This window comes from Manis javanica, chromosome 6 (assembly GCF_040802235.1).
Source record: "Manis javanica isolate MJ-LG chromosome 6, MJ_LKY, whole genome shotgun sequence".
Classification (NCBI taxonomy): Eukaryota; Metazoa; Chordata; class Mammalia; order Pholidota; family Manidae; genus Manis; species Manis javanica.
Genome location: NC_133161.1, coordinates 99868691 through 99894456, shown reverse-complemented (window position 1 = coordinate 99894456; position 25766 = coordinate 99868691).

Genomic DNA, 25766 nt, shown 5'->3' with positions numbered 1-25766 from the left:
TCACTATCGATCATAGGTGATTTCCTGTGCATCATTCATTCCAGTGTCTAAAGATGTATTTTAAAATGATATTTTTAAAAGATTGACTGACACTGAAAGATTGAGAGTCACTAAATAATGAATGCTGCTGATTGTTGGTGAGCAGGCAAGCATGGGCTTGAATACTAAAAGATTTGGGCTAATGAAAAAAAGAGTCACAGAAATTCTCCTTTCTGGATTCTGCTCATACCCTGACTTCTCCATGCTTTGGATCTGGTTTTACTTGTGTTAGTATCTTTAGCTGTAAAAGGAAGAGATCTCTAATACACTTCTTGCCATAACAGGATTGTTCTTTCTGAGATGCATCTTGTCCCAGAGTAGTTACATGGTATTAATGAAGCAGCAGTGTCTGACACAATTCACCAGAGACATTTAATATTAAAGATTAAATGTTGACATCGTTTGTCTAAACTTTTTAGCTAAGGAAGCTAAGTGTCCAAAGAAACAAGACAGACTAGGAAAGATTATTTTTTAAAATGTGGTTGGGCATCACATGTTACCTAAAATGCAAGAGGTTCTATGTTAAAGCGACAGGAGAGCATGGCAGTTGCATTAGCCTACTTCTTGTTCCAATGACCTGCATCTCCACGGGGATGGGTTGTGCTCTGTGCCTTAGTGAATCCAGGCCTGATCATCTGAATTGCTCCACCCAGGGAAAGAGTAGGGGTAATTAGGTGAGCCACTCCTGAGCAGAACCTCTGAGAGGCATTGAAAGCTACTGCCACATCTTTTATTTCCTGTCCTATGAGATAAACTGGATCCCAGATCAGGGATGCTTGTCCGGTTAGGGTCCTAGAACAGAGTGCCATGAGGACAGTGCAGCTGACCCACAGCTTCACCTTCAACTTGAAAGCAGAATCTAGGACAATCTTAACACTCGTAGAAATATTTACACATATTATGATACGTTAAGCCATTAAAATGATCATAAGAAAGACACACAAAAACATATATAGAGAGAGTTATGCAGCCAAAATGAAATCAAATAATCTAAAACTACTGTTACATGAAATGACTATATTTAGATTTGTCCTGGAAAGAAACCTTTTAAACGCAGAGGAAATTATTATTTTAATGAATAAAGGAAAGATATCTTAAAGATTATAGCATAAGCAGTGTGACATTTCTAGTGAAAGTTGATTCTAGGTATTTATATACACATCATTTTTAGAATTTGCTTTGTTTTGTTTCCTGGAGATTCAGCTGGTTAAGAACGAATTTCTGTTGTCTTCCATGCCTGCTTTGTCAAAAAGAACTCTTGGGCAACATCTGCACTAAAATTCATCCAGAAGTGCTACTAGCAAAGTAGCAGTGAAAGAAAGGGATGACCAGAAACTATAAATCAAAGTGAAGCCTCATCTTTGCTCCAGGGGATCCGGAGCACCCTGTGAATTAGAACAAGAGAGAGAGGGACCAGGACCTGCTTCTCAGACTAAGGCAGCAACTGAAGTAAATGCCCGGATGCTACTAATTCCTAAATATCCATTTTAAATGTCTGTTTCACCACCTCCACATGTTGGAGCCCTTGAATGTTTTTGGAAGATCTTTGTCTTAGAATCGTAACATTGTATTTGTGTAAAAAGGGACTCCATTATAACCATTTGGAATAAAGCCAGAGTTAATCAAAGAGTCTGTCTAAATGATTTGCATTTCTAAACACCATGTATGCATTGTAAATAAGAAAATAATCTCTGTGCTATTTTCCGAATTGAGATGACGCATGGCAAGCAGTTACTGCACTTACAGGAGCACACATTAAAGCAAGCAGCATTTTTATGCACTATGACATCAGTTCACATGAAAATGTTTTCTGGTTTAATAGTAAAGAGAACAGAAAGCCAAACATCACTAAAGTCAAACCCCGTCCCCTTTATGAGGCCACACAGGCTAAAATTCTCACGTTTGCATTTCAGGAAAGCGATGCTTCTGGTGGAGACGGAGCACTCCAGTAACTGCTCGTTCTTCCCCTTGACGTTGAGTATTAGGGGCTTAAAAATAAATTCATATTCAACTTTTAGAAAAGCTATGTGACTCTGTGCCATGCATTTATATGTCCCCATGACCCTGACACTAGTTTTTATTTTTATTTTATCCTCATCTGGATTTCTTCCACTTGTCTTGATTCCATATTGTCTATATATAATTTCTTTCAACTACCTCAACGGGAAGTACAGGAACAAACGATAAACAAATGAATATCATTTTCCTTAAAAACAACAAACTGTAGCTTAGACAAGGTTTCTGTTCTTGGTGACCCCACGTGGCTTCCTGAGCTTGCCCCGGGTCAGATCCAAACTCTTCCCCGTGTGAGCTGGAGAGAGAGGGCGGCCGGGAGCGCGTGGGGGGCGTGAGTGGGCTGAGCAGCAGCAGCAGGAAACTGACTCACTAGCCTCCTGCCCAGCGTGCCAGGGTAAAATGAACCTTTACTGGTCCCAGTCAGCTTGGTTATTCACTTTTCTTCTCAAATCTGTTACTATTGTGAGGACTCATTATCCTTCTCTTTCTCAGCCAGCAAAATCCTCTTTCAGGAAAACTGATATTATTCACTGATAACATACAAGGGCAATTCTTATCATCAAAATTTAATCGCCCTGCAGTGCAGTCCCTCGGCGCCAGCAGTCAGCCATGGAAATGGGCTGTGAAGTTGGCCCCCACAGCTGCCCCACCTCACCTTGGGTCACCTGACCCCATGCCGCACCCCCTGGGCTAGGCCGTGAGTACTGCCTGCCTCCTACATATCCCATGCTTGTCTTGGGGTGGGAGGGGGAAGCTTGGTCCCATCCTGTATGAAGCTGGCTCTCGGCATGCAGATTTCACTGGCTTTTATCATGTCCTGGAGGAGAGGAAATCTGGAAGGCCCTGTCCAGTTGGCCCGCGGGCACTGCATCTTCTGCTTCCCTCCCGTTCTTGGCCAGTCTCGGAGACAGAGGCACAAGGCCCTGCTCGTCCTGCCCTGCTTCTCAGCAGGCCTGGATCACCCAGCATGGGGACTAAGATCTGAGTTTGCCAGAACTCATGCCTCTGGCCAAAACTAGGTCACCTGCCCTTTAACACCCAAATTATGATAATGCTGAGCCTTCAACTAACAAATTACCATAAATTCTATCTGTTCCCTGGGGTCTCCACTCCCAATATTGCTGAGAATTTTTTCCCAGGCAATGCTGCTCAAACACTGGTGGAGAGCTGAGGGGTCCGGACTGAGGATCCACACCCAGACCAGGTGGAAAGGAGATGAAGCCCTCGGTCAGTGACTTTATGGCAGCTTCACAGACTAATGTATGATAGATGATGCAAATAATTATAAGTAAATAGGACTGGTAGTATTTTTTATTTTTTAAATTATATTTCTAACATTTTATTTTTATTGCATTGCTTTAAAAGTCTTCATCCATCACAGGTTAAGGAACAACACAAAGGAAAGGGTCCTTGGCCACAGGTAGTTAGAGCCTGGTGGCCTGTTATCTGGGGTTGGGTCCACAGTGCCTGTTGTCTTCAGGGAGCTGAATTCACTTGATGCCTTGAGGCCTTCATCAAGCAGTGTCAGCCTAACAGCTGTCCTTACAATTAAACTGACAAATGCAGAAAACCCACACTCAGCCTCTAATGACTGAAGAGAAACACAACTAACAGCACCATGCTGATGTGCTGACCTTCCTCAAACCAAGCATCCCTGTGTGCCTAGTAGGCACCTACCTGGCCTTTGTATCTTATACTTACATATATGTTTGCAATGTTATCCCAAAAATACTGTGTGACATAGATGTTATTTTTATCTCACACCTATAAAAGGGACTCAGGATCAACAGACTTAGGAGATCTGTTCAAATTCTGTAAATGGCAGAGGTGAGATTTCAACCTGTGATGTTGGATGTCAAATGTCACTCTCTGCAAAGTCCGGGATACATTTCAAAACCACCTCCATGTGCTGTCCCGATTTCAGTGTGGAATGACTGGCATTTCAAACTCCACATTTCCAGGACAAATCTTCAATATGTCACCAAACCTTCACTGACTCCCACTGACCCCTGTCTTCCACTGACTCCCACTGAAATCCCACTGACCCCTGCCTCCAATTACCCCACTGATCTGCACTGGCCTCCACTGACCCCCCTAACCTATACTGACTCCACTACCCTCTAATCTCCACTGACCTCAACTGACCCCCAATGACCCTCACTGACTGCCACTAACTCCCACTGACCTTCAACCTCCACTGACCCCACTGACCCTATATCACCCACTGATACCCCCAACTCCCCTAACCTCCACTGACCTTCCTCTCACTGACATCTGTAACCCCACTGACTCCCACTAACATCTACTGACCCCCTAACCTCTACCAAACCTCCAGAGCCCCCCAAGCCCCTTGACCCTTTGATGCCTGCCTGCACAGCTGTACCCCAGCCTCCCAGCTCAGGAAAAGGCATTGCTGATTTCTCTTCTGCTCATGCCCAAAGGTGGGAGCCATGTTTGTTTTCTCTTTCTCTGATCCCCCAAGAAATAGCTCAGCAAACATCTGTGGTTCTAATCCCCAAATCCCTTGAATATATCACCTTTCTCTGCATATCTACAACCACTTGTATCAGTCAGGGTTCTCCAGAGAAGCAGAACCAACAGGGTGTGTGTGCGCAGAGAGAGATGGGGAGAGATCACTGGCTGGTGCAGTTACGGGAACGGACAAGCCCAAGTCTGCTGGGCAGTGCCACAGGCTGGAGACCCAAGGAAGAGCTGAGGTTTCTGCTTGAGTCTGAACATGTCTGGAAGCAGAAATTCCTTCTTCCTCGGAGGACCTCCATCTTTTCTCCTAAGTCTTTCAACTTATTGAATGAGGCCCACCCACATTATGGTTTTTACTCAAAAGTCTGCTGATGTAAATGTTAATCTCATGAAAAAAACACCTTCACAGAAATACCTAGAATAATGCTTGACTGAATACCTGGGTGCAATGGCTCAGCCAAGCTGACACGTAAAATTCACCACCACATCAGTCTAGCCCACCATGGCCACCCACCTAGGCTGCTGCTACAAAACTTTCACCTCCATGTGCTGTCCCGATTTCAATGTGGAATGCCAGTCATCCCATATGTTCCACTTGTACTTCTACAAAAGCAGAAGGATCTTTTAAAAATACAAGCAGGATCCCAGATTTTAAAGTTGCTCATCTTCCCCTTGCCCTTAGAACAAAATCAGAACTTCTTTTCCTGGGTGTACATGGCCCCCTGACTGGGCCCCATCTGGCCTGGCCTCCTCATGAGGTTCAAGCCACACTGTTTTCCTTCCTGCTCCTCCAATGGCAGGCCTCACTGCCAAAACCCAGCCTCTGTCTCTATCTCACAGGGCCTCCCACGGTGACCCACCATCACTCCTCAAAGAGGTTTTTGTCTTTTCCACAAGCAGAGACTATAATACAGGACACGCTTGCCAACCAAATGATGGATGCACATGCTCCCATGTTTGCAGCGGCACCGTCTATGTGGTCCTGGATTCTCCCCTGGTGATGACAGTGACAGGAAACAGTTAAATTTTTCCATCCTCTGCCTGGAACATTCTGAGGTGGTAGTTTTTCATGCACATCTGGCAGTTATGGCAGGGGACTCTGATGGCCATGAGTGAGTTAGGTACCAAATAGGTACTTGAAATGTAGAAACCTATCAGTCAAAGTGTGCTGGAGGCTCCTTCTGATTCCAGAAAATGAAAAGTTTATGAGCTTCATGTCTTAGAATCTTTAAAAACCTTAGGGTATTTTTTGAAATATGGTTTTAAAAGAGCAGAACCATTTTAAGTCACTGATTAAGTCAGGAGTGTCGCAAACATAACCATGTTACCTGTACCCTACATATTGATTAAAACACAAGCTCAAATCTTATTTCAGCAACTCAAACTGTAGACTTGTTCCTGCTGTCACTTACCCAGTGAACTTTCCTTTTGCCAGAGGGTATTATGAACCCACGCCTGGGTTTTGAAGGGAAAAATGACACCACAGAATAGAAGAGTAAATCAAAAGAGACCTATTATGAGAAAAGAGTCTTAACAGCTGCTAAACAAATAGAGGGAAAATTATGATACTTTAATGGAAAAAGGAGTCAGATACTTTTTCTTTTCACCTATAAAGTAAAATCTATCTAGTGATCTATTTCATTTTCACACCCAAGCCACAAGGCAAGATCATTCTGTCAATGATTTTGTCATGCTTCAGTTATTGTTAAAGGCTTGTAAAAATATTAATATCTTCCAAGCACAGAATTAAGTGAAAATGAGGGACATTTTCAGGTTTCAGACATTTGCCTTCTTGGTAAGACTAATTACAGATCTGAAATAAATCTCACACCTTCTTGTCACTTTAATTGACAACTAAGTTAAGCTGTGAAGATCTGAGAGGTTTCTAAAGATGGACCTGTAGATAAGGCATATGTGCATACTTAAGACAAGGAGGAATCTGCTTCAGGGGCAGAGTTAGATTGGAATTTCTCAGGAAAAAGAATTACATTCACTTTGAACTATTATGGGAACAATTTCCTGTGAGCCTCCTGGAAAATGTCTCAGGACCTTGTCTCCTTTTCTCCCTGCTTCTTTCCATCACTTTTCTGCACACGTTTGTGGAGACAAGGTGCTCACAAAGTTCCAGGGATTGTGCCAGCTTCTGGAAGTCGATGTGAACAGGACACAGTGTGCATGACAGAACGTGAACACCGTGGGTCTGGTGAATGAGGAAACGCACAAGCTCAGGGAACAGCAGACCAGGCAATTTGTATTGGTTGCTCTGCTGAGGACTTCGCTGGCAAAAATATGTCTCAACAGTTTTATTGAAGGAACTTGGATGCTAACAAGTTATTCAAAACTCAGGCAGAAGCGAGTAGCCCAGAGTTCTGAGTCCCACACTGAGAGTTGGCTTTCCCTGTGTGGTAGGAAGCCAAGGAGACAAAGTTTCTGTTGAAGCTTCAGGAATGTAGAGGAATCACAAGGTGCTTGGGTGCTTAAGATTGAAACAATGTAACAATGTATTCCCCCCAACCAGGACTCAGTGGTAATAGAACAGCTTGTTGACCACAGTCATGGAGGCCCATTAGTTTATAATAGAGTATCTGGGTAACCTCTACAGAGATAGATTAAAATATAACTAGCATCCTGAATACACCTGTAGTGACCTAATAGCTTCCACTGCAACAGTTCCTGGGTGCTGATTCCCCCTGCCAACCTTGTAGTGAATGTTTAAAAGGCATGGCCCTTCTGCACTTGGGACTCAGCCTTTGGACAGGAATCTGCTGAGCCAGTCCTGGCACTAATAAATGCTGCTTCTCACCAAACTTCTTGGTGTCCCAACTCCTTGTTCATCGTTCCTGTGGCTCCTGCAACACCCGTGCCATGGGAATCTGAGAAGAAAAGTGGCTGCATGGTCATTTCATGGCTGGGGATACTCAGGGAGAGAAATGTGGGGTCATTCAGGATGCTGGATGAAATGTTCCTGGTGAACCTCCTATCGTCTCACTGGAACCAGAAGTGACAAGTTCTCACACAGTGAGCAATATAGCTTCAAATTATCTCACTTCCCAAAAGTGGACAGCAGTGAGGCCAGGTTGCCATTGTGTCAGGTACCTGGCAAAAGAAAAGCAGCCTCTCTGTGAAGAAAGACAGCATCATCAGCATAATCTTAGGCTTGAAAGTATTTTTACAGACAACTTTTCAAATACATTAGGAATACAGTGAAAAATGACCAGATCACTCAAATGAAATTCATATGAAATAAGCTATAGAAAGGCATATGTAAGAATTTATAAATAAGAGTTATTAGCTAAAGAATTTAAAATAGCTACTATTATAATTTTTAATGACACCTAAAGAAAGATTGAGAATTTGGGCAGAGACCTGGAAATCATACAAAAGAACCAAATGAAACATATGGAACTAATCACAAAAACTAAAGACCACTTGAATAGGGTTAACTACAGATTAAACACACACAGAGAAAAATCAGCAAACTACATGATAGATCAAAGGAAAGTATTCAGAATGAAGCATGGAAAGATTGAAGTAGGGAAAATACAGTAAAGAAAGTGAGCAATATAGAGCATTCCATGAGTAGGACTAACATATATGCAATTTTGAGTTCCAGAAATACAAGAAATAATTGGAAGAAAGCAATACTGGAAGAGGTAAAGGCTAAGAAATTTCTAGAACTTGTGAAATATATCAAACCAAAGTCTAGAAGAGCCTGAAGAAAGTATAATAAAGCGGAGTAGTAGGGGGTTACCTAGGTTGGTCATATTGAAAACACTGACAAACAGACAAAGATAAATTATACTATTTTGTGTGTACTTAAAACATAGCCTAAAAATATATGTGGGGAAATTTGTGATAATTCCAGAATCTCTCGCCTGGCCTTAGTGCATCTGCATATCAATAGATGTTTCCAAGGGATGGAGAGTTATAGTCCACCTCCATATCCATAGGTATTTCAAGGGGTGGAGAGAAATGGTCCATCTACATATCAGTAGGTAATTACAAGGGCATGCCAGGGCTTATCTGAATGGTAGAGGTTAGGTGGTGCTGTCTTCTGCTGCAGCCTGGTCAAGAGAGGAATGGGACGACTGCTTGTAAGAAATAAAGTTTCTTAACTTTATTTCTCCCTTTGACTGAGTTTGGCTTTAGAGATGTTTTGCTCTGGGATTTTCCCACTGGAGTTACATCTGGCAGTAGTCAGCAGGACCTCTGAACCTGAAATCTGTCTAAATGGGTGTGACCCTTGGGGGGGCTGCCTTTAGGGATGATGGGGAGGCCCCAATGACTGTAGTGGTAGAGGGTGGAGCTCTACTTAGGAACCCTCTGTATGTGGTGTTTCCAATTGGGGAGCCTTTAGTGGGGAATTGGTTTAGGGTAAAGCACCTCCTATAGTGGTGAGGCCTTCTCCAGAATTGAGGAAGGGTTTAAACTCCAAAAGCTGCAGAATCAGTACTCTGTCAGATAGAAGACTGCTTAGAGTGGCCGTGTAGCAGCTGGCATGGTAAGCTCTCTTTTCGTTGAGATAGTGAAAAGTGTTATGGAGGAAAGAGAGAGTGTTATTGAAGAGAGAGAGAGGTTTATCGAGGAGAGAGAGAGACTTTGGCAGGAGAGAGACACACTTTAGCATCACTTGGAGGAGCTGGGTGATGACCTATGGGATGCCTTTAAGGAAGAGAGACAGTTATTGAGAAGATGGATCACAGTCCTGGAAAATTCCTTAGCAGTAGGGAGGGGAGAGGCAGCAGAAGAATCCACTCTGCAGAAGGTCTTACGCGGGGAGGAGGAAAGAGCTGTGCCTTCAGCTGTAGAGATGGTGGAGGAGGTGTCAGGACAGAATGAGGTGGGGAGGGAGTCTGAGAACTGATCTGATGCAGAGGCCACCGCCTGAGGCACCAGCCTCTGTTGTAATTAAGAAAACAAAAACACAACCATGGGCTCAGGGGGAGGGGCCTCCCCCACCCAAGGTTGTGGAAGACTCCATGCCCCACCCCTATACCCAGGATGAGCTGATGGACATGAGCATATGGTATCAGCAGGGGCCATCAGAACCTCTGCCTACCTGACTTTTGCTTCTCTGGGATATGGAGGTGGAAAACATTGTTATGTAGGGTTCTGAAATGAGTTGAATGGATTCCCTGACGACTCAACCTTCTCCCCGGCAGTGGTTACAAAGTGCCGTCACACCTCAGGAAATCGGGTGTTTCTGGATTAACTGACAGCAGCCATCAGTGCACTTTGGCTTATTCAGGGTGATTTACCATATTTCCCCACTAGCTGGAAAACATATGCAGAGCTCCAGCAGGTGTTGCAGGAACTGGGCATGAAAAATATCATCTATGCTCTGGACCCCCAGAGTCTTGATGAGGAGTTGTTCACTATAGGAATGAGAAATCTGGTGCTCCATACAGCTCCCCCATCTCTTTTTGGGTCCCTAGTGACTATTCTTGCCCCCCACATATGGAAACCCATAAGTGAAGCTACTTGTACTTAAGCAGATATGGGGGAGGTTGAAACAATAAAAGCCCAGAAGGAAGTACGGCTATGACTAAAAGGAGAGGTGCAAAAGGCCCTGTAAAGGTCTCGAGGACCCAGATATCAGGTGATTTAATAAAAGCTGGGGTAGTTAAAGAAAAACTTGATGGGCAGCCCAATAGGATCTTATTAGAATTGTGGCACCAGTTAAAGCCAGAGCAGCAGTTCCAGCCACTGAGGTCCAGGACACAGAAGATGGAGGCAAAGCCCCATGTCTGGCCTGTGTCCCTGCAAAACTTCCTGGGGGACAGTACTCAGGATCCCCATGGGCCCTCACCCCCACAGGATGACAATGAGCATTGCAGTTTGACTGAGGGGAGGATCAAGGTCACCACCTTGGGGGACATGGTGGGGACCAGAGGCCATATGATTCACTAGTCCCCAGTTAATGTGCAGTGTGTCCTGTCCCTGGTAGACACAGGAGCTGAATGCTTCATGATTTATTGTGACCTGGAGGGTTTTCCAGGGAACCCCCTACTGTTTTCAGGGTGGGGCTGAGTGGAACAGCCCAAATCCCTTTGGGAATACGGCATCTAATACTCTGTGTGATGTTACACCCATATCTGATTACCTTACAGATAAATGTGGCATTTTTGCAAGAGGTTTTGGGTCTTATAGGCTAATGGAGAGTTTACTCCCCACTTGGCACAAATTCTGAAGCCTTTATGCAATTTGGTACAAAAGGGCATCAGGTAGGGCTGACATAAAACATGTGCATTTACCTCTGCTGTTGCAAAATGGACTGTCAAGGCCAGGAGGGTCTTGAGTGAGACAGATCCATTAGGGCCTTGTGAGCTGGATGACCATGTGACTGAAGATGGCTGGGACTGGGGCCTTGGCAGAGCCTTGTAGCCCAGGTGCATTGGGTAGCAGCACTGAATGCCTTGGGCAGAAGACAATGTAGACTGTAGCCTGTCAGTGGGCCCTGCCTTTGACCTTTGAAGAGGTCAGCAGAGTCCCATCAGAAGTGCACTGTGTGACTGAATCCCACAGCAACCTGAGACTATATGGCTTTGGACATGGACCAACAATGGCTGGTCCTTCTGGCACCTTGTGTGTTCCTGGAGTAACAGCACTGGCCCCCAAAGATCATGGTAGTGTAATAAAAAAGGCTGGAAGGTAAGAGAATCTTACCAGGGAGTTCTGTCTTACCATTGTGGCCAGTGTATGTGCCTCCCATAGCCCTACATATAGACCCATCAATAACTCCCACAGGGAGGAGGGTGTTCTAGACCAGGACGAGATCCCATTCCTGCCACTGTCCTATCATAGGACCACTCTCTTGCATGTATCCTACCTGATGGACAACATTTGCCTATAAAGATGTCATTAAAACATGTATCTTATCACATTTAAGGTATTTTCTTCCACAGTCCTTGTGGCCTAGATGTGCCCACTGGCTGCAGCTGTCCATGATGATTGCTCTGAACTCCTTATCTGTTCAGCTACTGCCTGCCTGTGGAATGGGTGAGCTATGGACTTAATCTGCTTAGGACTTTGAACCTACCCGAAGCCTCCAGCTTGAGGATTATAATGATTTTATTGGTGTTGCTATTTTATGTTATTAGCCTGCTTACCATGCTCCAGTTTTCTTGCACAGGGACCATTGTGGAAAATGGGGAACATGTAGATTGTGAGGTGAGATTTCTGGAGGGGTGGACTGTGGGTAATATTGCAATATTTCTAGAACCTCTCTCCTAAGTTTAGTGCATCTGCCCTTCAACAGGCATTTCCAAGGGATGGTGAGAGGTGATTTACCTCTATATCAAAGCTATTTCATGGAGTGGAGAGAAATGGTCCATCTACATATCAATAGGCAATTACAAGGGCATGCAAGGGCTTATCTAGACTGGAAAGGTTGCATGGCGCTCTCTTCTCCTGCTGCAGCCTCATCAAGAGAGAGATGGGATGAACTGCTTGTAAGAAATAAACAGGTTTCTTAGCTTTATTTCTCCCTTTGACTGATTTTGGTTTTAGAGGTATTTTGCCTCAGGAATTTCCCCCTGGAGTTACAACATGCAAGGGAACAATTGACAAACAAAATGAGAATAGACAAATTCATAGTTACATTGGGAAACTGAACACTTTTCTCAGTAAACTTTACCAAAATAACCCCCAAACTATAAACATTATACTTTACTGTAAAATATGTTAAAACTTTCTTTAATATTGAAAATGAGAAATGACATCAATATATGTATTCCCACTCAACTGCAAAAAAGGATATCCCAGACAAAGCAGGAAAAAAAGAGCAAGAAAATAGGATGGTAACACGAAAGGATGGTATTAGTCACAGACGATAAGCTAGCTTAAGGGGAAAGATACAAAAGAAACTAAGGATAATTATTAGAAGTGATCTATTGTTGGGATTTGTAGTGAGTGAGATCATGTGAAGAACTGTTAGAAATCCACAGGAAAAAGATGGAGACAATTGACAACTGGGGGAGAGTCTTGTTCAGGAGCTTCCCAAAAGGTGATAACCAGATACTCTATCAACTGTGTTCTCCTTCTTTAATAATCAGATGAATGCAAATTGAAACCATGGTGACCATGTGGGAGGATGGAGAGCAAAAGGGATTTTCATACACCCACTCTGCTAGAAAGGGTGTACTTGCTACAATACTTTGCAAACTGTTTAACAGTATTGTCTAAACTGGATGATATGCATAACCTATAAACTACAAGCCCCATATTTAGCTATATTCTTAATAAAGATGTGTGTGCACCAAGTATCATGCACAAGAATGCTCACAGAAGCTTTATTTCAACTCTAACAGCCAAGAGCTAGAAACCACCTGAATACCCATGAACAATAGTGGACAAATTGCAGTTTTTCAAATGATGGAATATTATATGGCAATGGAACTTAAAGAACTCGAGCTCTACATAACATCACAGACAGATCCCTCAAATGTAACGTGGGATGACCAGGGACCTTAGAAAGCTGTTATATCCTAGCCTGAAAAAGCAGGTGGAAGAAATGGTTTTTCTGGAGCCTGGCCAACAGACGTGGGAGGGAGCAGCTGCCTAGCCAGAAGAGACAGCATCCTGGGAGGAGTCAGGGTCTCCCACTGGCTGAACCAACCAGAGGGCAAGGACAAGGGAGCCAAGGACCGTGCCCAAGGCAAGAAGCAGGCTGAGCAAGGGCAGAGAAGTGGCCTGGGGGAGGGACAATTGTGGAACAACCACCACAATCCATCCAGTCTCTACCCTAATCCTCCACCCCAGGGAAGAAATCTCATGTCCAACAAAGAGTAAATCAAATCTCCATCCAGTGCTGTGTGCATTTCTAGGATGGAAAGAGGGACAAGAGAGACTATCAATGGACAAGACATAGTTGCTGTATTCTGTGCAGTAGATTACAAGGCTGAGGATGCTAGCCAGAGATTCCCTCTTCTACCAGCCATCTATGTCTTCTTTTGTTATTTTTCCTAGAGGGCATCCAAACCTCCTTTTCCCCAGAATTCCAGTCTTTAGGTGATGACTATATTGCATCATTTAATTTCCCATTGGATTGAGTGGTAGAAGGCCATCTATGCAGAACCATCTCTCCTACCTTCTCAGGGTAAATACACCTCCTAAGAACAGAGCATAACTGTTTCTTAAATCTGGGAATCCATGGAAAGTAAAGCGCTGGTTATGAGGCCAGGCTTCTCACCATCTTTCTGATCAGTAAACAGCCCTGTGGGACAGTCCACCTTCCAAGGGGCCAGAAAACCTTGCCAACAGTCCTACTTTCTAAACTACTTACTGCATTGTGTTTTCACCTTAGGTTTTGTGATGGTTAATTTTATATGTCAGCTAGAGTGAGCCATGGAATGTCCAGACATTGTGTCAAATTTTACTCTGGGCATGTCTGTGAGAGAGTTTCTAGAAGGATGAACATTTGAATACATAGATTTGAACAAAGCAGATTGCCCTCCCCAATGTGGGTGGGTCTCATCCAATCAATTGAAGACCCAGATAGAACAAAAAGACTGAGTAGGAGGGAATTCCTGCTACCTACCCTATAGAGCTGAGACACTTGTCTTTTTGCTGCTTTCCAACTGGAACTGCATGTCGGCTCTCCTGGGTCTCCAACTTGCCGACTCACTCTGAGATCTTGGTACTTCTTAATCTCCAAACCATGTGGGCCAAATACTTAAAATAAATCATATATGTATCTTATTGGTTCTGTTTCTCCAGAAAATCCTAATAGCATGGTTAGAGTAATAGATAAATTCAAAGAATATTTTCATCTGAGAAGATATATTTTGCTTTGAAGAAAAAGAACAAATAATCTTTAGCATAATATAATCTGTCTTTAATTTTGGAAATAAATTTTTGGAAGACGGTGTTAATTGTAAGCGTGTATTTGCTCATGGTGACAAGTTAGTGTCTCAGACAGGCAGTCCATGGGAGCTGGTTTGGTTCTATCATTTAGGGCTTGGTGTTTCCTTGTTAAGCATGAAGAGTTTTAAAGAACATCATTCTTTAATAAGAAAACATACAAGACCCTTTCCCAGTCTTTTCAGGACACAACTAAATTCATGAGCATTATCCAAACCATAAAATGACAGTCAGCCCCTGTGCTGGCCATTATGTAGCCAATTTTTATCTGTTGGCGCTTTGGTCTCAACTTATTGGTTCAAATGTCCAGACAAAATATCTTAAAATATTAAAGACAGAATTTTTGCTACATAATCATGGCATCCTTTCCAGAGCAGAACTCCATTTTCTTTAACCCTACCCCAAATTACCTAACTTGTACTGAGAGAAAATGAGAGAAATCCAATAAATTCTTCCTAATCTTTTTGAAATGCCCCATGATTCCCCCAGGTGTGTGTTTTCCCTCCTTGCTGTAAGCGATAAACCCAAGTTGATCAACTACAGGTGTCCCTGATGGTCCTTGGCTAGAGGATATTGATACACAGAAGGCAACCCAGTAACTTGGCCACTGACATGGTTCTGCTTTCTGCAGATCTTAGGCTAAATGCAGAAATAGAGAAAAAGGGGGAGAGATTGAAAGTGAGAGACAGAAGCAGGACTTTTCTATCCCAGCTTAGCTCTTTACATTATGAAAATGTGCACAGAGCTCCAATGTGTAGATTTAATTGCTTTTATAAAATGTCTTAAAAGAAGATCTCAAGATGCAAGGCCCTGCCATATTCTGCTGTCTTGGGAAACAAAAACAGTTTGGCCTGTGAGAAGTATATTATTTCCTTTCTTTTTGCTGTAAGACAGGCTCCCAGACAAAAATAACGTAATGACATGCTAACATGCTAGCAGAGAGTACAGCCACAGGACACCTGTCCCTCCTCACCGTGCCCTGCTTCTCAGGCAAAGGGCTTGACTACCCAGCATGAAAACCAAGACCTGAATTCCCCAGATCTCAAACCCACAGCCATAAAAACCCAATCATATCTTCTTAATACTCAAATTTCAACATCTCTGACAAATTTTCATAAAGTATACCTGTTCCCTGTGTTCTCTATCTTCAATATTGCTGAGATCATTTCCCAGGTGATGCTGTTCAAATGCTGTTCTAGAGCTCATAGTGCACCATTTACTTGGTACAGGGACATATGTAGACACATGCAAACATTGAGACAAATTCTACTCAAATGAGAATCCTCACAACTTCCTGTTACCAAGTCACCCATGTCAGGTAATAAAAGATTATATTCAAAATAAGGCTCACATGGCTGTATTTTGCCCTTGGAAAGCCAGATTTCCCAAAAGTCATCTTTGAGAATCAATCTGCAACCTAATATGTGAAAATAGCTCTCCATTTTCCTTTGTTAAATCAGCATTGACAAATATTCCACTGGCTGAAAAAAAATCTCTAGATGTTATAAAGATGGTAAAGTGTAGAGCCAGGTAAGTCAACATTCAGTCTGGTGACCTTCCTCCACACAGTGGGAGAGAGAAATTTAGACAACGCAGGGACTCTGCCTGCACCAGGGGGAGTGAAGTTGGTTCTGGGCTAGTTATCCAGGACCTGGGTTCACAGTGTGTTCCCTGGACCCCCAGCATTGGTATAACTTGGGAACTTGGCGAAATGCAAATTCTGGAGTCTCATCCCAGATCTGGGTGGTCCTGAGGCACACCCACATTTGAGAACCACTCACCTGAATCTTGGGATACTCTCCAGCACAGGGAGCAAAACGTTTTTGTTTGAACTTCGAGTACTTGTCACATGATTGTTCTCAATCACTATTTATTCCATTAACTAAGAATTCTACATTCATAAAGCAAACTGGATGTGTTGGCTTTTGTTTCGTGATTCCTAAAGTCAATAATTCAATAAAACAAATGTCAATACAAAAGAACATATTCATGTCCCTGAGGAAGGAAAAAAAGTGCAAAACCGCGATCTCTGACCTTAAGGAATGAATGCCAAGGGGTCTGGGAGCTAATGACTGAGATGAAACCCTTGTCACTGCGGCTGCCTGGAGGCAGAGAGGAGCATGTGCCGATCCCTTTCTGGATGATTTCTTGGAAGAAGGGGCAATTTGTTTAGGACACAGTAGATTTCTGAGGCTTTGCGGGGGGGCGTGTCAGGGAGTGGAGACTGAATGGCGTGACATGCATTTGTGCAGGACAGGTGAGGACAAGGTGTCCATGGAGAGCAGCCTATGTGAAATCTCAGGGGTGCTGTTCAGAAGAACATTCTGAAATTTAAATTTAAGAAATGCAGTTGATATAAAGCAATGGGATGTTGTAGTCTGGCCTTAGTTTGTAGCTGAGGGGTGGTTTCCATAGTTAATTGCACAGCAGGCAGCAGGAGGAAAGCCAAGATCTGGAAAACAATTCAAGTGCCCATGTGAGGGAAAGGCAGAGACAGAAAGTAGAGATAGAGAGGATAATGTACGGATTCTTCCAGAGATAAAACACAAACTAATGAGGCACCTAGCAGAAGGCTACAAAAAGATATTCAGAAGGTTAAGCTGAAGGGATTTGGGGGCTGATTCACATGGGGACTAAGGGCATTGAGATGTGGTTTATTCCCAGTGTCCAGAGGACAGAGCAGTTTGGGAAGTGGAGTGTGGTAAGAGTTGCTTGTGGTGAGCGGATAAATCCTCACAAGAACATTTTGCAGGAGGAATTGGTAATCCCATTGTACAGATGAGGAAACCTGAAGTTTGAAGACCTCACTAGCCTATCTAAATTCACACAGCTGGGAAGTAGGGGAGCAAAGCATCAAACTGAGATTCAAAATGTAGTGCTTCAACCATGACCCAACATGATGTTTCAGGAATATCTCCTTCCTTACCCAGCCGTACAGACCAGGGAATCCAGAAGCAACTCATTAAGGGTGAAGCTGTAGTGTCGCTGGTGACCGCCGAGTGGGTGGCTCCAGCAGAAAGGAGGCTGATGGCTGTGAAGCGAGGGAGGCTCTGTGGTCAGATGACACCAGAGTGATTTTGGCAAGTGGCAACAAAAGAAAAAGAGTAGGTTTTAAGGAGGACTTAGAGAACTTTTCAGATGCAGAGTGCTGAATGTGTTACAGGTTGAGTGGAAGAACCTATGAAGAGAGATCATAGGAGAAAAATTCTGATGATGATCATGACTAAGGATGCTGAAAAGTTTTGCCTTTTAAAGGCAGATAGACACTTCAAATTCCATGATAGGAGGAAGAGTTAAGTGGGCTCTTTCTGTCAAGCTCCCTTCATTACAAAAGAAAATCAGTGATGGTTCACACAAACCGAAATGTTGCCACGTGGACTTACCCCTAAGGGCAGCCTGACCCAGAGCCACAGGCAAGAAAACCCAAGTTATCCAGTCGGCAGGCGAGATGCTGGACATGGCTGCAGAGCTTGGGGTCATGTGGAAAGTGAGTCCTGTGTAGAACAGCACCCAGACCTGCTGGGCCCGTGCAAGGAATGGTGCCCAGCACGTTGGCAGAACTGAAATTGGCCTGCTAGCTTGATTTAGAGAGAAAAAAGCTGCAGAGGCTAAGTCACAGGGCTCAGCCTTCCCTGGGAGGTTGGAGAGGGGCTGAGGCAAGCTTTAGGTTTAGCAAGATGCACTGAAGATAGCTCTGGTGCTTTCCAGACCCTCCTTCTAAATTGCTATTCTCTTTGTAAGTTACCAATTTTTCAGGAACTTAAGTGAAACTTGACAGGCTTTCTGTGACATTTGCTGTAACCACCTAGTAGTGTTTCTAATATAACCTTTGAGAAAATTCAATCTGATACCAGACTTGAAGACTCATTTTGTCAAATTGCTCAGCTTTTCTGGCTCAGAGGCAGGAACCAGCATCCAGGGAGGGCCAGCAGCAGTGTCCCTGAAAGGGAACACATGTCGCCCAGGGGCTTGATTTCATGCCCCACAGTGCCACAGTCCTCAAGCCCAGCATTTCGCCACTCCACCTACTGGTCCAATTCCTTCCTTCCAGGACCTCCTGCACTGACATTAGAAGAGCAATGTGCACTTCTGTGTCGGAATTCACTCAAAACATCTTTACTCCTTAGAATATTTTCTTCCCTCATCCAGCATTTCCCCAGTCACTTCCAATCTTTGTTTCATCTTTGAAATTAAAACCATTGCTTAGGAAAAGCCAACAGATATATTGCAGAAAATGGAACTTAGCCTTTTCTTACATTATACTAAAATTGTGTTATATTATATTATATTTTTATATTATATTATATAATATGTCATATATAAAATGCACATTTGTAGGCATAATTTTAATGAATGTGAGTTGGGCAAGATAATTAACCTCCCTGAGCCCCAACCATACAGCCTATCCCACAGTAGAATAACATTACTCACCAGGATCTTGTGAGAATTAGGTGATAACATACAAATCACCGTCTGGCATATGGTAACAGAGAACAAGTGCTAAGTATCCTCCTCCCCTAGATGACCTCTCCACACAAGAGAAAATCATTTTTGCTATAATTTCCAGCATATGTAGTAGACTCAAGGGGGTCAGAGAGTCTAGAGGACAAGGCAGTAACAAAAATAGAGCCAAATTATAGGTGTGCTGACACCGGCCCTGGGCACTAACCTTGGAGTTGTTGCATATATGTGTCTTCCATTATGAACCGTGTCTTTGTGCTGCATCCCTAGATGCAGTGACTATAATTGTCACTCATTGTCTGCTGAGTAACAAAGTGATGCATGAAGAAATGGGCAATGAGTGTAAGTCAGATAATGTACATGACTAATGCACTGTGGCACTTTTTAATTCTACAATCCACTAAGAAACAATAAACCCACCGCATACCATTTACTCAATGCCAAAGTGTTTTCCTACCTAACTGAAGTCTTTGTAGATGTTGAATTCTAAAATGTAACCTGAGGCTTTGGACTGAATAAATGACAACACTTCTAAGAGGCTGTAGTCCCCGTTGGCTTTCATTAATGTTAGCTGTGTTATTCTGGGAAAAGCTCACACACTCTGTAGCATTACTTTCTTCAGACATCAAATGCATATCTCTCAGCAGGATTGGAAAAGCAAAGGAGATGATGGTTATGAAAGCAGTTTTCAGAACCTCATAGTATTTTACACACACAAACACCTGCCTCTGATTTCTTCATCATGGTGGGTTTGAAGCTGAACTCATGAGGACTGTTTTTACTTCACTTTCCCGCCCATTTATGAGCAACAATATGTGTGGGGTTCCCCCACGTGATGCAGAGTGATCACAGATACTTACTTCCCCCGACAGAGGCTCTGCACCAGGTCCACGGACAAAGGCTGCTAATTTCAACTTCTAACCACCAACCTTATACCCTTCCTGCCATTTTTCTCTTGATGTCTATACATCCATCCCAAGCATACAGCTTGTTACATGCACATATGGATCTATTTAATTTCTATTTGTTTCCTTTCTTGATTATTCCTTGGCTTTGCTTTAAAAAAAAGGATGTGAGACATCTGCCTGCATACAGTAGAATAGGATTAAGAGTAAAGAACATTGCCTCAAAGAGAGAAATATAAAATATAAGTGAGGCATTACAGACTTGTAAATCATGCTTCTCAGTAATCCACCATTCTTCTTTGCTAACAGCTCTCTCTGCTTCATTCACCTCCTCCACCGGGGCCTGGGAAAAGGGAGCAGATTCCCAGTTCAAGAGGAATCATCTCTGGTAAATGCAGTCCATCTTGGTAACCCCATTCCCTTCTGCTGGTTATTGGAGTAGAGAAAAGCATGTGATACAGTTCACCCAGAGAATGAGAAGTCTGTGGGCAGCCTCTTCTTCCCTTGAACACGATTGTGTCTTCATGTGATGGGCACACCTGCTGAAGCCATTCCGCACCCACGAGGAGAAACAGATGACAAAGCCATTGTCCAGAGAAGGAAACAACCAGACAGAAAGGGTGGTCTTCCTGAGCCCCTGAACGAATCAGCTCTAGGATCACCACCATCCTACACTTCTTAGGTGAGGTAAAACCTTCCGTTTAAGTCAGTTGAGTAAGAGTTCCATGGGGATCAAAATGGTAGTATGAGGATAGTCTTAGCTCTCTGGTGATTTTAGATGGGTCCAAGAACAATATTTCAGATGCTTCAGTTCTAGCAAAGGAAACAGGATGTAATCTTTTAATACATGCATAGTATATTTTACAGCCCTGCATTTGATAGTATGTGGATAGCCACAGGTTTGAAGCTGAGTGTTCTGGTTGGAATACATGTATCATTCATTATTCTATGCTGTCCTCAGGGATGGCACAGAGTAGACACTCAACACACAAGTTGAAATTTTAGTGGCAAAGTCTATCAATGAATTAGACTCTCATTTGAATAATTGACTCTATGTCATCTTTCAGAGTTCTACTCAAATTTACTTTCTTTGCCTTAATCTTTTTTTTTGGTTTATATTTTTATTAAAATTTTTTATTGAAGTATTGTTGATATACAATCTTATATTGGTTTCAGATGTACAACACAGTGGTTCAGCAGTTACCTCTATTATTAAATCCTCACCCCCACTAGTGCAGTTACTATCTAGCAACACAGAAAGATGTAACAGAATCATGGACTATATTCGTCATGCTGTGCTACTGTCCCTGTGACCTACTTGCACTTATAGTCTCAGCTTCTTAGGAGGCTGAGGCAGGAGGGTTGTTTGAGCCCAAGACTTCTTGGTCGTAGTGCATTATGCTGATATGGTGTCCACACTAAGTTCGACATCAGCGTGGTGACCCCCTGGGAGTGGGGGATCACCAGGTTGCCTAAGGAGGGGTGAAACGTCCCAGGTCAGAAATGGAGCAGATTATAACTCCTGTGCTGATCTGTGCATTTGACTTTGGAGCATGCGTGCAGCTAGGCTATAAAGGAAACAGGCATAGTGAGTAGCGGCTGGCCAGATGAACTTGTGGAAGACTCATCCTGTATGGAAGAGGGTACAAAAATGCCTGTCACTGGGGAGAAACAGGACCCACAATCCATGTTGTGTCATATTAACATGCAAATCATAGGGAAAACTTGTGAAAAGTAAAATCTAATCAAAAAATAAACAGGAGAAGGTTATAGAGGAGGGAATGGCGTTCCAGAAAAATATTGCATGACAGACATACATGTAAGAGAATGTGAAATTCTAAAAGCCTCTTAGCTTGGTGTGAAGCACAAAGAAACCCCTCAGTTCATGCACTTTTTTTTTTTTTGAGAGGGCATCTCTCATATTTATTGATCAAATCGTTGTTAACAACAATAAAATTCTGTATAGGGGACTCAACGCACAATCATTAATCAACCCCAAGCCTAATTCTCAACAGTCTCCAATCTTCTGAAGCATAACGAACAAGTTCTTACATGGTGAACAAATTCTTACATGGTGAATAAATTCTTACATGGTGAACAGTACAAGGGCAGTCATCACAGAAACTTTCGGTTTTGATCACGCATCATGAACTATAAACAATCAGGTCAAATATGAATATTCGTTTGATTTTTATACTTGATTTATATGTGAATCCCACATTTCTCCTTTATTATTATTATTATTATTAATAATAAAATGCTAAAGTGGTAGGTAGATGCAAGATAAAGGTAGAAAACATAATTTAGTGCTGTAAGAGGGCAAATGTAGATGATCAGGTGTGTGCCTGTAGACTAAGTATTAATCCAAGCTAGACAAGGGCAACAAAACATCCACGGATGCAGAAGATTTCTCTCAAAACAGGGGGGGTGAGGTTCTAAGCCTCCCCTCTGTTGATCCCCAATTTCTCACCTGATGGCCCCCCTGCGACTGTGCCTGTCTTAGGTTGTTCCTCCCTTGAGGAATCTTACCCTTCTCTGGCTAACCAGTCATCTTCCAGGGCCATACAGGGAATGTAAAGTTGGTAAGTGAGAGAGAAGCAATATTGTTTGAAAAGGTTAGCTTTTTACTTCTTTGCAGATTTATGCCCTGTGGCTTTAATGCCCAGCTTTTGTCTTGAGGTATCTTTACCACTTGGAAGAATTATGATACTCGGTATTTTCATTATGAGGCACGAGTTCTACTTAAGGGTTGTAATTAGGAAGGAAGAAGAAAAGCTATAGAGGTAGCAGACGGAAGAAAACATGGGAAGATTGGTTATTTCTTGGACATATCTTCTTGTAGAGTAACATAAGCATGTATAGGTTTTAAACTGCTAATTAAATTGTGCACACACATTAACATAATAGGAATATGGTGATATAAACAAAGCAAATCTATAATTACCATCCATCTACAGTGAAGCCAAGAAAACCAGTTAGGCACCCTAGGCATTTGTGAAAACTTATCAATGACATTATGGATATTGTCTAACTGAATTTGAATAGTTTGAGAAAAATCAGACAAATTAAAACAACACATTCCTGGGAACTGTTCACATCCCATATGTTCTTTTAACAGTAGATAGTCTGTAGTCGCAAGATTTTGGAGCGCTGCAACTTGCACTTCTCCTAATTCTTGGTTGAGTTCCAACAGTATAGATCCAGTCAAATTTGTCAAATTTGTTGTTTTAGGCCAGCTTAGATATATCCTTCTTCATTCCAATGGCAAGTCAAGGAACCAGTGGGATGGATGCAGCTACAACTGTAACAGCGTCAGGATCTTTGTTGAAGATTTTTGATGATCATCTTCTGGAATGACTCTTCCAGAGATTGTTGATGTTGGAAGTTCTTCTTCATATCCTATCTTAATTCATTTACTGGGTAGCCAAATTAGGCTTTGATTCCTTGTATAAACACAAACAAACCCTTTGCTCACACTTTGATATGCCCTTCATATCATTGTGAAGAACTTATTGGAGATCATCACACAGGAACTGCTTTTTTTTTAAGAGAAATGAATATTATCAGAAAAATGTAGGTGCATAACTGATCATCTGACACCCTTTAAATGATCAAAATTAAGGATATTTAAAGCACACATCAATCATTGATTTACAGTTAGTTTTATCCTATCAGGGAGTAATTCCCCCTTTTCTTTTTTTTATTATCATTAATCTACAATTACATGAAGAATATTATGTTTACTAGGCTCTCCCCTATACCAGGTCCCCCCCACAAACCCCTTTACAGTCAATGTCCATCAGCATAGCAAAATGTTGTAGAATCACTACTTGTCTTCTCTGTGTTGTACAGCCCTCCCCTTTCTCCCACCCCCCCACCATGCATGCTAATCATAATACCCCCTTTCTTCTTCCCCCACCTTATCCCTCCCTACCCACCCATCCTCCACAGTCCCTTTCCCTTTGGTACCTGTTAGTCCATTCTTGGGTTCTGTGATGCTGCTGCTGTTTTGTTCCTTCAGTTTTTCCTTTGTTCTTATATTCCACAGATGACTGAAATCATTTGGTATTTGTCTTTCTCTGCTTGGCTTATTTCACTGAGCATAATACCCTCTAGCTCCATCCATGTTGTTGCAAATGGTGAGATTTGTTTTCTTCTTATGGCAGATTGTAAATAGTGCTGTGATAAACATAGGGGTGCATCTGTCTTTTTCAAACTTGAGTGCTGCGTTCTTAGGGTAAATTCCTAGAAGTGGAATTCCTGGGTCAAATGGTAAGTCTATTTTGAGCATTTTGAGGAACCTCCATACTGCTTTCCACAATGGTTGAACTAATTTACATTCCCACCAACAGTGTAGGAGGGTTCCCCTTTCTCCACAGCCTCACCAACATTTGTTGTTGTTTGTCTTTTGGATGGCAGCCATCCTTACTGGTGTGAGGTGATACCTCATTGTGGTTTTAATTTTCATTTCTCTGATAATTAGCTATGTGGAGCATCTTTTTATGTGTCTGTTGGCCATCTGTATTTCTTTTTTGGAGAACTGTCAGTTCCTCTGCCCATTTTTTAATTGGATTATTTGTTTCTTGTTTGTTGAGGTGGGTGAGCTCTTTATATACTTTGGATGTCAAGCCTTTATAGGATCTGTCATTTACAAATATATTCTCCCATACTGTAGGGTGCCTTTTTGTTCTATTGATGGTGGCTTTTGCTGTACAGAAGCTTTTCAGCTTAATATAGTCCCACTTGTTCATTTTTGCTGTTGTTTTCCTTGCCTGGGGAAATATATTCAAGAAGAGGGGACTCATGTTTATGTCTAAGAGGTTTTCGCCTATGTTTTTTTCTACAAGTTTTATGGTTTCATGACTTACATTCAGGTCTTTGATCCATTTTGAATTTACTTTTGTGTATGGGGTTAGACAATGGTCCAGTTTCATTCTCCTACATGTAGCTGTTCAGTTTTGCCAGCACCATCTGTTGAAGAGACTGTCATTTCGCCATTGTATGTCCATGGCTCCTTTATCAAATATTAATTGACCATATATGTTTGGGTTAATGTCTGGAGTCTCTAATCTGTTCCACTGCTCTGTGGCTCTGTTCTTGTGCCAGTACCAAATTGTATTGATTACTATGGCTTTGTAGTAGAGCTTGAAGTTGGGGAGTGAGATCGTCCCTACTTTCTTCTTTCTCAGGATTGCTTTGGCTATTCGGGGTCTTTGGTGTTTCCATATGAATTTTTGAACTATTTGTTCCAGTTCGTTGAAGAATGTTGCTGGTAATTTGATAGGGATTGCATCAAATCTGTATATTGCTTTGGGCAGGATGTCCATTTTGGTTATATTAATTCTTCCTAGCCATGAGCATGAGATCAGTTTCCATTTGTTGGTGTCCCCTTTAACTTCTCTTAAGAGTGACTTGTAGTTTTCAGAGTATAGGTCTTTCACTTCTTTGGTTAGGTTTATTCCTATGTATTTTATTCTTTTTGATGCAATTGTGAATGGTGTTGTTTTCCTGATTTCTCTTTCTATTGGTTCATTGTTAGTGTATAGGAAAGCCACAGATTTCTGTGTGTTAATTTTGTATCCTGCCACTTTGCTGTATTCCGATATCAGTTCTAGTAGTTTTGGAGTGGAGTCTTTAGGGTTTTTTATGTACAATATCATGTCATCTGCAAATAGTGACAGTTTAACTTCTTCTTTACCAATCTGGATTCTTTGTATTTCTTTGATTTTTCTGATTGCTGTGGCTAGGACCTCCAGTACTATGTTAAATAACAGTGGGGAGAGTGGGCATCCCTGTCTAGTTCCTGATCTCAGAGGAAATGCTTTCAGCTTCTCACTGTTCAGTATAATGTTGGCTGTGGGTTTATCATATATGGCCTTTATTATGTTGAGGTACTTACCCTCTATACCCACTTTGCTGAGAGTTTTTATCATGAATGGATGTTGAATTTTGTCAAATGCTTTTTCAGCATCTATGGAGATGATCATGTGGTTTTTGTCTTTC